This window comes from Corapipo altera, unplaced genomic scaffold, assembly GCF_003945725.1.
Source record: "Corapipo altera isolate COAL_440 unplaced genomic scaffold, ASM394572v1 175, whole genome shotgun sequence".
Lineage (NCBI taxonomy): Eukaryota > Metazoa > Chordata > Aves > Passeriformes > Pipridae > Corapipo > Corapipo altera.
Genome location: NW_020884942.1, coordinates 1,953,897 through 1,969,856, shown reverse-complemented (window position 1 = coordinate 1,969,856; position 15,960 = coordinate 1,953,897). Strand labels below are relative to the sequence as shown.

General features: G+C 41.5%; 1 long non-coding RNA gene across 1 annotated transcript; it reads right to left on the bottom strand.

Moving 5' to 3' along the window:
• Positions 1-1,091: 1,091 nt before the first annotated feature.
• Positions 1,092-2,930, bottom strand: LOC113955898. Its single transcript, XR_003530688.1, has 3 exons — positions 2,831-2,930; positions 2,463-2,617; positions 1,092-1,525 (listed from the first exon to the last, which is right to left on the bottom strand). It is a non-coding gene; the product is annotated as an uncharacterized LOC113955898 (long non-coding RNA).
• Positions 2,931-15,960: the final 13,030 nt, after the last annotated feature.

The window sequence follows — 15,960 nt, the reverse complement described above, 5'->3', positions numbered from 1 at the left end:
ATTTAGGACATAAGTATGTCTGGCACCTTTTGCCAGGGCTGAGATATGAAACAATACCTTGGTTTAGAGTGCCAGCTTTATTCCCATTTACCCAGCATAACTGGTCTGCTGGGCACAGTGCAGCAGGAATACTCCTGCCAGCAGGCACCAAGACACGAGTTACCTGTCAAAGCCAGCAGGACAAACCCCAGTGCTGGCACCTGCAGGTACCTGTGTGTGCACTGAGCACCAGCCCCTGCCATTACTGCCGTTCACTGTGCCAGCAGATTCAGCACTGCCAGCAAACCCACTGAAATTACAGACCTGGCTTTAATTTGATGCACTGGCATATTTCAGCATCCTTGCTTGTGTGCTCCTCAACCTTGCTGCCTGAGCCTGTGTGATAACAGATTTTCAGGGAAGTGTAATAGTTGATGCCAGCTGAAATTAACCCTGTTTTTAATTATATAGCAGCTACCGCAGCTCCTCAGAGAAGAAACTGTAATTTTAGATTTCTCTACAGAAATCTTATCTCAAGAACCATACACTGGCGTGGAAGATCCATCATTAAGTAACCAAAAAAAGCAGGTCCAAATTAAAATTCAATCATGAGCTACATTCTCTGCTTAAATGATTATTAACTAAGTTACCTGAAAATTCACCCAGCTAATTCAGACCTCTCAGCTAAACATATGAAATGACCTCTTTGGTGAGGAGGATAAAGAAACACTGACATGGCAAAGAACTTCAGAACTGGAAACAATTGAAAACTGTTGAGAGCATCTCAACTCTAGTTTTTTCCTTTAATATCTACAGGATCAGATTTTGCTTAGGCACTAAACCAGGTCTTTCTTGGTGAAATTTGAGGTAGCATCTGAGACACATTAGGCACTGAATTTAACAACCCAAAGCAACTAAAGAATTTGATTCATTTGTGTTTAATAAACTCCCACTTCTTTACAGTAAGCATAATTTAAATCTTCATTCTTGATATGCTTCAAAAAATAAATCAAGAAATACGGTAAAAATTGTGGCAGATGTATCAACCCAAAAGGTTATCACTAATGGATCTATTGAAAAAGCAGTTTAACACCATTTATTGCCATCATGACAAAATACGACAAGCTTGCAAATGAACACATTGGATACATAATGTTAACATCCATGTTCTGTCAGGTCCTCCTGTGACTAATCAAAATGCAGCTTTGATTGCTGTGACTAATAAATAATCCTGGCTAATAAAATTGCTGTATCTTGTAATTATGACAGTGTGAACACTATCTTAATTATAGCAGTTTCAGAGCCTCATCCATCAATCAGTGATGAGCAACACTTCTAAAGGTTCACGAGCAGAAGAAAAAAGACCCAGTTGCCACTTGCAGAGACGATCAGCAAAGCTCAGGAAGACTCACTTTGCTCCACAGAATGGATAACCACAGTCATCAGTCCATACCAAATTCTGGAGGGCACAGTGTGCTTCCAGCTCTCATGGTGGGAGCTACCACACTGCATTTGTTGGGATGAACACAGCAATCTCCCATAGTATCTGAAAAGAGAGAAAACAGTTACTTGGATACACAACTGGTATTTCCATTTGAGACTTTCAGCATTGGGATTGCCACTGCAAGGCCAGGTATTATCCTGCTTGCAGAGATATTGCACCCTGTGATGTAAGTGATCCAGACACAGGCAGGAAAACTACAGCATTCAGGCTTTGGAAGATTTATCTGAACAACACAGAATGAATGGTACCAACAATCTCTTCCTCCAGTTGCCACCCAAAATAAATGTATTCATGACATTGTGCTACAGTTTCTCAGTTTGAGCCAATACTGGAAAAATCTCACAACATATTAAGAAGTTAATTGTGAGGTGGAGGGAGAGTTTTACACACAATTTTTCTGAAACCTCAAAGTTATCTGCATTCTTTCCCACCAATTCTAATACTCTTGGAATTTAGTGAAACTTTGATGCTCATGGAACAGTAGTTACAGGGAGAGAAATTGTTGCTTTTCAGTGTGGGATACAATGACTAACCAGCAGCTTTTCTCTTCCATTCCTGTGGCAAGCATGTTTTTTAAATCACACTTCTTAACAGTGCAAAGGCAGTAGCCAGTAGAGTTCAGGCACTGTTTACTTCCCCTAATTAAGAACTGGAAAAGAGGAAAGAAGGTGTCTCTCCCCCATTTCCTGGCCCTACACAGATGGCTGGGTGTTGATCAGACCAGTGCCACCGTTGCACTTGTTAGTTTTAAAAGTGCTGTTGTTCCAGTGCCAGTATTAAGCATTCCTCCAGAGGACTGAACACAGTTTCTAATAACAAAGATGGTGAAAAGGGAGTTTCTCCTTCTGCAGAAAGCACAGACTGCAGGAACTGTCAACATGTTAAGTTTTAAAATCAGGGTACCATTACCATGCAAACCAATACACAGCACAAGCTCCTGAGCATGAGGGCAATACAAAAAACAAAACTACTTCATTACCTGCTTGTCAAAGCCAGAAGCCAAGACAAAAACCTGGAGATTTGAAGACACAGGCACAGGGACACCGACCTCAGCAGGAGCATGAATGGCAGGAGGGCACCAAGACTGCAGAGAACTAAGGCTGGACATGCAAACTGCTTCACTTTTATTATCATCTAAGGAGGAAAAGCAGAATGAAAGCAGATAAAAAATTGTAGCGCACTCCAGCAGGGAAGTGAAGGTCAAACTCAGCAAGAGACAATGCATTCTAATGAACATTTCCTTCAACTCTTGGAAGATTAAACTCAGTACATCTTCAAATCCTACCAATATATCAAACTGCTCCAAAAAAGAATTTTGCAGACATACAAACTGTAGAAATATCTTACTTTGTCCTGGCAGAATTTCTCAAGTGCAAATATCAGAAAAAGTCTTAGGACATGTATCTATAACCAGAACAAACCAGTCATCCTACCAAACAGGAACCATCACTGCAAGGAAACAGAGTTAACAGTCAATACTATTCCCATAAGATATAAAAAAGTCTTCAAATTTGTGTTGAAACACGATTACAAAGTCTGCTGCTAAAGATCAGACCTGCTCATTTGAAAGCTAAAGCCAACATATCTAGTAGGATGGAACAGATCCCCGTGCCAGTGGATTAGAAGGCCCACTGAATATCAACTGACTGAGGGTTTACATACATTTATTCAATACACACACACAGGTTTAGATCAGTCCAGCTGGTCCACTGCTCACATTGTTGTTCCAAGGTCAGCGCTCAGCACCTTGCAAAGGCAAACCCAGAGAGGGAAACACACATAAAATGAACAGTTAAGAGCTTAAAACAGTGTCTTAAAACAGTGTCAAACAAGCATGCAATAAAAAAAAAAGGCAAACCAAAACAACAAAAAGGCCCCCATAACGCCAGAGGCATGAAAATTAATCCCCATGTACTCATGTTTTTCCTGCCTTTGCTCCATGGACGTAGGGCAGTGATGTCAGGGCAAGGATTTACATCCAGGAGACAGCTCTAACTGAGTCCCCAGCTTTGAACTGGGATGTGCATCCACCATCCTATTGTGTATGACACACCTCATACTGCAAACCTACTGCAGTGGACCCACCACACTTGTGATGGGAAGGTAAGGCACTGAGTCTCAATTCCCTTTTTCAAGTGTTTGTGAGCAACATGTACAGAACTGAATGTTTTTCAGGCCTTTCAGCCACACAGACCCAGCTGTCAGCTCAGGACACTGCACAAGGTAACACACTGAAACTCACACTTGTGAAGTTACATTACTAAGCCAATTCACATTTAAATAACTCCTTTTCATGATGCTTGAACAGACAGGAATCTGGTGCAGGAAAATTCTCCTGGTTTTTCAGCTGCCAGTTTTTCCCTCTTTAAGGTACTGGCGTATTTTACCTTCGGGTATCACAGTTGCAACACAGTGTAACTAAAAAAGAGAGTTTAAAGAACTTGCGAAACCAACATCTCTAATTCTTAAAAGAAAGTTTTCCAGGTTATATTCCAGTAAAATTGATGCCTTCCAAGGATAAGTCAGCAGAAGAGGATATATGAATGATTAATGGATGAGAACACACTGTGGGCATAATAGCTGATAATGCCTCTTCACAACAAAAACCAAAATGAATTGGAGTTGCATGCAGTGCACACAGTATTCCCAGCTCTTAATGTTGCTATAAAATGTGCTTTAGGTCTTCCAAGCCACAGATTGTAATGATGGACAGACAAAAAAAAGGAAACTGTGAGGTAACAGTGCAAATGCCCACACTACATATTCTTTCTCTGTGACCATGGCCAAACAACTTAAACATAGAGTGACTTGCACAGAGGAAAAATCACTCAAAAATTCACAGGCAGACACCCATCTCCTGTTACCCACACACTCAGCATATTCTGCCATTTCAGCATTTAGTTATTTTAATCTTCTCTTCACACTTTCAGCCTTTACCACAATCTGCCTCCAGGGTGGGACCATATTCAGAGCAGCTATGAAATAAACAGTTCTTTTCATACTGTTTTAATCTCTTTTAATTTTTCCTTCTTTGCTACAACACAGATCTTCAGCTGCTAGTCTTTGGTTTAAAAGCAGGCAGCTCTCTCAGACAATTAGCAAAAGGTCTACCTGAGGGCTTTCCTGGGTAATTTACAGCTTGACTGACCTATAAAAAATTATAGGGAAATAAGTCTATGGTACCTAAAAGTAATGGTTGTTTGTTCAGTTCAGCACTACTTAATTACTTTCCTTTAGTTCAAAGCAGAAAGGAAATAATTTATTCTTCAACTTCAAAAGAAACTACGAGGATGAAAAATGTGAAATTCTTAGTATGTTAAAAAAGCAATACCTGCAAAAAACCCCCACCACTCTTCTGCTTTATAGACATAGGATAGTTTCCCTTCTAAGTAGGGTAGAGGAGTCTAATGAGTACATGAAGCATATTACATAAAAATAAATGGCATTATGGCTTAAAAGATGGATAGGTCTGTACTTCACATGTAACTGTTTGTGACAGCCATCCCCATGGATTCCATCATATAGTTACTGACAGCCATAAAGGAGGCCTGCAGCTGATGCAGGGTATCACATACTTCTACAAACATGTATGTGAACAAGTTTCAAACCAAAAAGAGTATAGAAACTAAAATTATTTTAAATCTAATAAGCATCTTTTCCCATTTCTACCACAATTAGTGACATTTGGCCTAAGTGCATTAAAAATCCATCTTTTTGTCTTGTGGTTCTTGAACCCTAAGAGACCATATGGGGCATAGGGCTTACTGGGAGCTATTGAGCAGTACCCACTTTGTTGGGTTCTTTTCCTCTTTTATTGTTGGCCAAGAGATACTGTTTGCAGACCACAGAATAAAACTGCATGTGTACTGGAGACATGCCCATGTATATGTGTGTGTAAATATATATAGAGAGACATATATATATATACATCTGTGCACATCAGCCAGTGAGGTGAGCTCAAAATGTGAATTTTACACATGACGTTGCACAATAGGAAACTGGAATACAAGATCCTCTAGCTCATGTAGGGATAACTGTATTGCAAAGAAATATTTTCTAAAAAGGCCTTTGAGATAATTCCAGAGTGTTGTAAATGCTGCCTCTAACCCCATAACGACCAAAGCAACTATAAGCTTGGACTGATCAGAGCAAGAAGTAGAGTAATGGAATATGCAGTAAATCCAGGAAAAATAGATGCCTACCAGGGACAAGATCTAGTCTTTAATTTGCAAGCTATACGAACTTTGCAGTCGCTCTAGTTCCAAAACATACTTTCTGTTCCCAACAGCAAAGCATTCGTCGTTGGTATCAGGGCAACAAAAATACTCTGTTATTCAAGCTGAATGACTGAGCTGAGATACCATCTGGACAGAGATGCTCTGTCCAGACTTGATTTCCTAACAAATTGATTTTGCCCATTTGGTCAACATACTTTTCCCTTTTTCTGCAATTTGAATGACCTGGTTTACCCCAGACACATTTCTTTTCCAAAGCGAACTTCCAAGTGAAACTAATCCACGCAGAGAATATTTGTGTGCTTTTCCAATATGGGCAGAAAGAAACACAACCACACAACTTCTGGATTCCCTGCTACAGCACTGAACAGAGTTTGCCAGCAACGTACAGAAAGGTATTTACTGAATACATTGAAGAGAAGGCAAAGGGAACCACAAAGCCCATTAATATTCCTAAAGCAGAAAGAGGATTAATTTATTTAATAGATCGCTGGCTTACCAACTTACACCTGATGCATAAGTGCTTCCTCTGTTCCTCACCAGCCCCTGTTCAGCTGAAACACTCCTGCTTCTACCTCTTACTCGAGTTGTAATCACTGGCTGTTAGTTGTTTGTGCTGATGGGTTTTTTTTACATCTCTTTTTTAGAAGAAGTTTTTCCCTTGCCAATGCAAATTCTGCAGTTATGGACAATTACCAGGCTGGGGAAGGGCATTTGGAAAGGGGACAACAGCCACCTTTAGACTATGGATAAGATCTTTACAGTTGTTATTTAGCTTTGGTTTTCTGTTTAGAGAAACTTATGCAAAGACTGTGTCCCCTTTCCCTCTCGAGTCTGCCCTCGGATTTTCACGACTTACTCGAATAGCGCCAGAGGAATCAAAGATAACTTGGTTCCTGAGAGTTTTATCAAGACTGATGGGCAGAGAAAGCAAGTCTGTAAGTGTTCAGACTGGAAAAAACTTCCCAATGCAGACTTCCATGAAATATCCAGAAAGAAAACTTGAGTTTTGGAGGGAGCACCATAAAAGGCGTCAGAACTAGTAGCTGTCAACCTCACGATGCATCTTTAAGAAAAATGATCTTCAGGTATTCCTCCAAGCACAAGAACATATTTTCTTCCTCCCTTATTCCTCCCAACTGCACATCACTTCAAAAGGATCTGTAACACTTACTTGCATATCTTAGCTATTTCCATTGAAATGGCACCTAAAAGATGCTGAGCTGATGATTTCACAAACAGAAATCTTGAGCACGGGAACAGTGTGCGAGCACAGCAGTGTCACAAGCACCCTGCAGATACTCCTTAACCTTCTGCTCAAAACAACTATAATTAGAAGAGATTTGTGAAAACAAGGGTATAAAACTTGAAAAGTTGAAGCCCCCTCTACGCTGGCAAAAACTGAAGCTATCAGCATGTGTGGAAAATGAAACTATTCAAAAACCAGGTAGCAGGACCAATATAAAAAAACCCAACCAACCAACCAAAAACCACAAAAAAACCCCCAAAAAACAAAACAAAACAAAACAAAACCACAAAAGAATCCCAAATCTGGATCAAATCTACATGCTAATTTCAGGTTTCACCTCCAGACAGGCCTGAGGAACAACAGCAGGCTGTGATGGTAGATTGTATCTATTTTGGAACAGGTATGGCAATCTTCCTCCTCCTGCCTCTTGCACTAAGGAAAAGAAGGCTGTCAGTTAAATGGTTATTGCCAGATCAGGACCCTAATCCTGATCTCCTGCCACTCCACAGCCATCAAGGTAATCTCAACCTTTGGGAAATTAATCTGCCACTATGCAGCACTTGACAGACTGAAAACCTGACGAGTAGGGAGCTCATGGAAGCAAATTTATCTTCCTCCCCCGCTCAGCAAACATGTTACTGCTGATCAGAAAGGCAGTGCATAAGTGCTTACATACAGCATTAGTTCCTGAACTGCTCTGAGGCATTCTTAAGTATTATCAAGTTCCTGGATGTAAAACTATGGGTACATTTAGTCTGGTATTTGAGCAATCAAGAATTCCATTCATTACTGCTCTGATTCAATGACCTTACACACATAATCAATGGCTAAACTGATAAATGGGAAGACTTCTTAAAAATCTATTTCTTGAGTGCTGGAACTAAATGTTTTATTCTCGACAGCTGTAATTTATAATTTAGTGACAAGAACATTTGTTCCAGCTGTTCAGACCTATTTCACACAGCAGAGAAGGGAGCACACTGTATTTCCAGAGCCAGACGCTACATTTGGACTGGGAACTGCCTGATTTATTTAGCATATCAAGTTATTAGCTAACTCAAAACAATCAGAAGACATTCTTAATGTTCATAATTAGAACACTCATCATGGGAGTTATGAGGCTGGAGTTCTTTAAAGCTTCAGAAATAATAAAGTGCCAGAAAAAAAAGTAAAACAAACTAGTAGCTTTTAATGTCAGGGCATAATTTTTTCATGTGGCTAAGTAATATCCTCCCTTTAATTGGGATGATTCATGCCATGTATGCTCTATGCCAGGGTTTTAGCATTCAGTTCATATCTGTATCTGATCTTTCTGGGTCTAATAATCAACATTTCTAGTGTTTCTTATTTTCATTTCCCCTTACAGCTTTGCTAGGTGCCCCAGCAGTTCCAGAGATCAGACACACGGCAAGCAGGCGAATCTTTTGAACTCAGTAATCCCAACCCAGGTAAAGAATAAGAATCTTCTTTACCTACACGAAACCAGTATGAGGGATTGGAAAGAGGTATTTGGCCTTAAATCTCCAGTTTGTGTTAAAAGATTCTGTAAATTGCCAGCAAGGTTGTTCATTCTTCCCCTCTTTTAGGGAACTGACTCTCCTGCCTTGAAGGATCTGCAGATATTGCAGTGGCTATTGGGGCTTCTCTCCTTTACATTCCATGTCTTCCCTCCTATTGTGCATGTGGGGGAGAGGGTAAACTCACTGCTTCACAGAGCATCTTTGCTCCCCAGGGCTGTGCCATGTTTTACATTCTGTCCTGGGAAGCCAGTTTGCTGCATAGGAATGGGGATGACTTCCTGGCCTTGAGGCCAAGAGAACCAACACTAAATATTTCCAGTTGATTTAAGTACTTGATAAAGCTGGTTTGACCTGAATGGTCAGGTGCCCATCTCCTGGTGGTAAACAATTCAGTTGGTGTCATAGTGATATGGCAACACATGCAACTACTTGGTACTGTAAATACACTTGTGGACCTGCATGACTATTGCATTTCTCAGGTGCCACTTTGTAAGGTGTAAGATCAGTCTTGTGTCTTAACCAGAGATCACACATTCCACCTTCCCTGAGGATTTTTAAGTAAAGGGAAGACCAGCAAGGTATTGAAGGATATCAAGACAGAAGTCCAACAGCACACCCACATCTCCTAAATACCAACCTACCCACATGTGCATAAATAAGTTGTAAGAGTCAGGCACTCAGGAATGCAATACTTGTGAGGGTTTTAGTATAAATGAAACTTACTGATCCCACAAAACACTCTCCCCTAAATCATTCTTTATGAGGAACACCACTTCCTTCACATAAACACACCATTCCCAGCAGCTTCCATGTGTGGACATGTAGTCTCAACTACTCCCTTAACCTCTTTGGTCTTTATCCATACCACGTTCTTACCTTTCATGGCTGAAAGTAACACAAAATACTCTTCAAAGAAAAATTTCACTACTTTCTGAGACTTCTCTTCCTCTCTACAGTTGCATATAAAGGGTCATTTAGTCCTTTGTTGCTTGGAATGCAAAAGCACAGCCTTTATCAAAAGGCTGGTGCCGATCCAGCTTCAGCTGAGTTGTTTTAATATTGTAGAAGCATGTGGGACACTCACTTTTATCTTTTGGTTTCTGTAGTCTTTTAGAATTACGCACAACATTTTGATTTTCACAATACTGCTGAAACCAAAACACCATCACTGCAAACCCAAATGCAACATTCCCTTTCATTGCTTGGGGCTACAATTTCCTCCCTCTGTATCCCTGTGCCCCAATGAGAGGAGAGGGCAGCAGCAGTCTGGATCCCTGCCTTGGGGGCTGGGGTCCAGCTATAGAGATGCTCTGTCCCACACATGTGGAGTGGCTTTGAACTAATGACAAACAAATTTACTGCAGAAATCTTAACACTAGTTGCCTGGTCAGGATAAGCAGCTGTCAACTCACAGCTGCCTGACTTCTGACCCTGAATTAGCACTGAAGAAGATAAGCTGAGATCCCGATGGGTGGCCAGTTCTGCTGTGAACAGTTGCAGCAGTGGTTTCCCAAAAGCCTTCCTCAAACATAAGGCAACCACAGCAGGAGACAGAAAGGCCCACACAGCCCCCTCTGCTGCCTCTAGCAGTTGCCAGAGCCAGGGAACTAGGAAGGCACAGAAGAATGGGTCACGCAAACAGCGACACTTACCCTGAACCCGCCTCCTGACAGCTTCATTTCACACCCCCCAGTTCTTGTTCTGAGTTAGAGACATCAAACTCTACCTACTTTCTCCATGCCACATGACTTGACAGCCCTTTAATTATCACTTTCTTCAGGAATCTCCCCTTCCATGCTGAAAGGCCCAAGCCTCACTGCTCACTCCTTTTACAGAGCCCATTCCAAGATTTCAAAAAGCCTTGCTGTCTTCTCACTGCTTCATCCAGTTTTAGCATATTTGGGACTGGGTTGGAACTAAAGTAACCATAACTGCATACAGTATTCAGAATGCAGAAGTTCTGTGCATTAATAGTAGCATATAAAGCAAATAATGCCTCCTCAAGTCGCTCTCTCTTATTGTCCTAACAGCTCTAATATTTGAGATACCTGTTGGACCATTCCTGAGTACTGAGATGGCCTTTCTCTCACAGTCCAAGTTCTTGCTCAAGAACCAGTTCAGAGCCCAGCCAATTCTCCCTCATTCTGACTCTCTCCTCCCCATATATAAAGCAATGTTTCACTGTGTTTATCTACACAGTCATTCTGTATTTCACTGCCCAGTCACTCAGGTTCACTCGTTCTTATAAAATTCTTCAGTCATCATCAATAATTCAAAGTTATTCAGGACAGTAATGAATAACATCAAGTATTCAACTCTTCCCAAATCATTTAAGCATCTGCTGACCATCATGTGTCTCACAACAGACACGTTTGCTCCAACATTTTGCACAGCCTGACTTCTTACAAAAGCCAGGCTGACTCTTGTCTCTGCAAGAAGTTTATCCCTGTATCCTGTAATTCCATTCTCAATACACCACAGTGTAGCAATTTCCTCTTGTGCATATCTCAGGCCCATCAGCCCGTGGTTTCCCTTATCACACTTCTAGAAAGCCACATCACACTTGCCATCTTTCAGCCCGCAAGCACCAGAGTGCTTTTATTCAACATCACAGTTAGTCCTGCTATCTCATTCTTGAATTCCTACAGAAAGCTTGGGCTAATAACAAATTACTTGGCAACTTCTTCTAATCATAAATTCCCCCACCAACTCTTCAATTTGAAAGAGATTTTCTGAAGAATTCTTCTTTAAGAAGTTTTCCAGCACAGGGAACTGCCATTTCTTCACAATGAGCAACAGATGCAAAGAATTCGTTTGTCATTTCTGAGCACCTACCAGCCCTAGAGACTTTTCTGGCAGGCTCCCTGATGCTGATGTTTTTGAAGATTTATTTTTTACTATTTTTGACGCTTTTTGCAAATGCTTCTCTCTCTCTCTCTCTCTTTTTTTTTTTGAGTCCGCCTTGTCGCATTGCTACCTTTAACCTGTCATTTTTTATAATCCTTTGTATTTTCCTCATTTAGATAAAGCTTTAAGCTTTTAGAGGGCTCTCTCCTGCTTTCAACAGTAACCACCACGCTGCTATTAAGCAATGACGCTTCCTTTCTGCCCTTTCTGAAGTGTTTCTCACTAGGTGGGAAACATTTGTTCTCTGCCTCCAGTATCACATCCGTGCCATCTGTAACTTCCAGCTTCCTTTTTAACAAGCTGGCACAAGCTATTTCCCCATTTCCACACACCTCTTCAAGCTGAGACAGATTGGCTTCTGTTTCTCCTGCAGGATCCTGGAACTAATGATACTATTTCTGCTCTTGGACTGACATTTCGAACCAGGTTTGGGCACTATTGGGCACTAAGTCAGAGGTACTATTTTTGGTTAGAAAAGTAGAACTTATGCCACTGTGAGAGGGCCAGAAGTGAGAAGAGTTTTCACACAGCAATAGGGCAGCTCCAAATGCTGATACCACAGATAGTGGCTCCCTTAAACTATACAGGGCAAACAACATCCTGATTCCTATGATCAAAGCAAGCTCAGCTCTGCACACACATCCTACCCATGACCAGTTAGGGAGGGTGGATATACTGGGGGTGCCTGGGGCAAGCATTTGACAGTTGCTTCATAAACACATAAAAAATGAAAGATACTTTTATCACCATTCTTGTAAATTTTGTATTGTGTTTATTTTACTGAAGCTAAAGTAGTTCAGGCAATTTTGAAGATGCAAAAGTGAGTTTTTAAACCCAGCATGCACTGCTAAGCTCATTCTTGGGTGTGCCCCCCCCCCCCCTTCCACATCATACAGCATAACAGTATTTGTAACAACCAGAGTCTGTACAAGAGGAAGCCCAGGAATATGATACTGTACTGACTCTTAAGATGCAATTTCTATTTCTGTCTCTGCCACAAACTTGCTTTGTGACCTTGAGCAAGTCATCAGATCTCACTGACTCATATGAATCTCTCTGAAAATGGGTACTGCAAAGCTTTAATATCTGCAGATGATTATTATACACATAAATCCTCATCATCATTTTCATCACTGTTTTCATCGCTTGCTATTTCTCTTTCATTCCAGAGATGAAGCAGAAAGCTCAGTGGAAATACACAAAATAGATCCCGTTTCTGGGGAGAAAACAGGGACTACATTTGCTACATCCCCAGGTTCTGCCAGAGCAGGCTGCCTTCCAGGTCACTGTGGATACACGACACTCCACTGCAATCATCAGAGGTGGGGGGACATGCATCTGCTGAGGACACAGTTCATTATGCTCACCACAGTATGAGACCACATAAAATAAGAAAAAGACTGAAAAAAGGGTACTGCAGAGCTTAAATATCTGCAGATGACTTTAAAAAAAAAACCACTTTGAGAAGAGCACAGCTCAGATAATAAAGGGAGGACAGGAATAGGCAGAGAGGAGATAACAGTGACATGGCCAATCATGCCTGTTAGCCCCTATTAACCACAGAGAACACAGCTTTTGAGACAGCACCTTGCTACCTGCTATGCTAAACCACTTCCTGCAGTCATTTAATTTGGGCTTTCTCAATACAAATTCCAAACAGATTGCTCTTTTAATTAATCTATATTTCTTAGAAATAAAAAACAGCAGTTGCAAACATTTGAGCTTTGTATTTTCCAGGTCATCTTTATTTCATGTTCCCAAGCAGAAGACAAAGCACAGGGAAGGCATAGAAAGCTCTGCTCTGGAAAGGGTTCTGTCCTGGAAGTTGCAAGCAACTGCTTTACAGACGGCCAGGCACAAGTTCTGCTTTAATCAGTGAAGCCAGTGCTAAGCTGCTGATGCCAAGGCTTGTTGCACACAGCCATAATTGCTGACAACATACTTAGCCAAAGGGATCACCTAACACTGAGGGAATTGGATTTTCTAGGTAGCACAGAGACCAGAACATAAGCAGGAGCTCCATGTGGAATCATCAGCTGTTATTACAGTGAGAACAAAGCTCTAAATCCGTGTGGCCTTACACTTAATGCCACTCATACAACACTAATGAAAAGTAGCACACTGAACACTGATATGTTGAATACCAGCTGGGGGAGGGAAGGACCACTTTACCCACTTGGATATTCCTGTGGAGGAATTCTAGTGGCATCTCTGTGGCCATGATGCATCAGCTCCAGAAACTGTTCTTCCTTACCTCGTACTACACAAAGGCTCGATACAGAAAGAAACTCTGCCTTTGGTTGTGTTTTGAGGCTTCCTTGGCTGAATGTGGATCACCCTCCTTGTTCACTGCTGTGATATCCACCCTCTCTGTTTGCTGAGACTGAATAAATCAGAATGAAAGTTCACACTCCTAAGCCCTCAATATATTTTAAATTCCCCATGCTGTTCAGCAGCCTGCTCTTCCAATCAGTGACTTGGCTGATCTCTCCTGACTCCACATACATGTAAGGAGATTAGAAGCAAGTATAAAATAAACTTTAATAATAGATTTTGTATGGTAAGTAGGTATCCTTAAACATATTACAGGAATGAGAAAATATCCCTCTTCTAGTACTCAAATATTTATGCACATACAACCCTTGAGTTCTGCCCTGGTTTATCCCCCACACTTCAGCAACATGCTTCTGTCAAATCTGTAGGGTTTTCCCATATTTCCCATACAGAATCCACATGCCTCCTCTGGTATTCATAATAAAACAGACCAAATATTTCACACTCTGGAATATTGTAAGAAACAACTCTAGCCACGGTTAATGTCAACATTACCTGAGAGCCACCAGATGGTGCTGTTAAAGATGGTATGTAAAGTTATTTCAAACTGATCATCTAATGAAATAAGACTTTAAAAAATGATTTAAAAACGCTGTTCTTTTAATTCTATGTTTATTAAACCAGCAAGGCTGCTACTGTGACTGTGTTTCTAAAAGGGAGAAAAGTGCTGAGGGCAATATAGCCCATTAAAGCAGAAAAATTCCCAGTTCAAGTCTCTCGGAGTTAGACTGTGCCTCAGCAAGCTTTTAGGCATCTGACCACAGAAAAGAAATCATTATGATCCTGAGAGACAGACCTACACTCCTGGTACACTGCTTGGGCAAGGACAACACGCTGGCAGCCTCCAGCCCAGCTCACCACATTCCAGTAAAGGGCTGCCTGGCGTTGGTATGTTTGATATTCACTGTCTTCAGTTCATTGAAAAGGGAAATTCTAAGAGCAGGTTTGAAACTCAACGTTTATTCTTCCACATTGAGGGAGGAAACAAAACCTCTCTGCGTTGGGAATCCGTAGCCCAGCTGTCTCTGGAAGGTGGAAGGGAGGCCCTTTCCTTGTTCATTGCCAAACAGCAGCTGCCAAGGAGGTTCCTCTCCTCTGGGATGGGAGGCTGAGGTTCAGAACTCTGGGTCTGTGGGGATTTTGGCAAGAATTTTAATGAAAAGTCATTTCAGAGAATATATAAATTACCCTGAAACGATGCCTGAACCCATGTTTTTTATCCTCCAGGCATTTGCCCTCCTTTTCACACATTTAGACCACTAATCCCCAAATTCTTCAGAGTAAGAGGATATGGGCATGCCTCCAGCCCAAACTGCCAGCAGTGTGGTGTTTTCAGCCCTGCATGGCACACCAGGGGTGAATGCTCCCTCTCAGGTAGGTGAGGCAGGCAAATCCAGGTCCCTCTGTTTCCCTCAGCCAAATGTAAAAAATAGGACACACACACATCAGCAAATCGTAGAAGCAGGAGCCTCAGGAAGGCTGAGTGTGCCCTCTCCACCAGCACAGAGGGTTGCTGAACTCACACCCATGAGTTCTGCAGGGCAGTGATGGGGACAAGCCCCCAGCTCCCACACCCTGGGCAGACCTGGGTGCAGCCCCTAGGCCTGCCAAGGGACCAGCACAGTTCCAGGTAGCCAAGATTCTCCTCTTTTAAGTCCCTTCCAGAGATTTGACACCAGCTACATAGACTTCTTCTGGACAGCAGCTTTAGGCACCTAAATTCTAGCCAGACCTCGTGTCAGCACTTATTTTGGGTTGTGTTTTTTGTCACTTCAGAATATAAATCTTTGTATTAAAATGAAACATTTTCCAAAGCCTGGAATTCATTGGCCCTCACCCAGTTATTTCAAACTGACTTAATTTCTACCTTTTTGCCCCCTTGACTAAGAAAATAACAGATGTGAATATTTCATGAAAAACAACTAGGTCATCCCCTCCTGCACTGGCGTTATCAAATGACTACAAGCTGAATCAGATGACTACAAGCTGTGTATGTGAACAGAAACAACTCACTATTAGCAACCCCTATGCCAAGGAAACCTAAAGTAGAATCACAGAATATCCTGAGTTGGAAAGGACCCACAACTGCATGGATACAAAATAAACACAAGATTGGGAAACTGCCTTCGCTGGTATGATAAGTTTTGAAATTATGTAGGAGACGTAATCATCTGAGCTTCCAAACAGATTACGTGAGATACAAAGTTATGCAGTAATTTAGCCACAGAACCA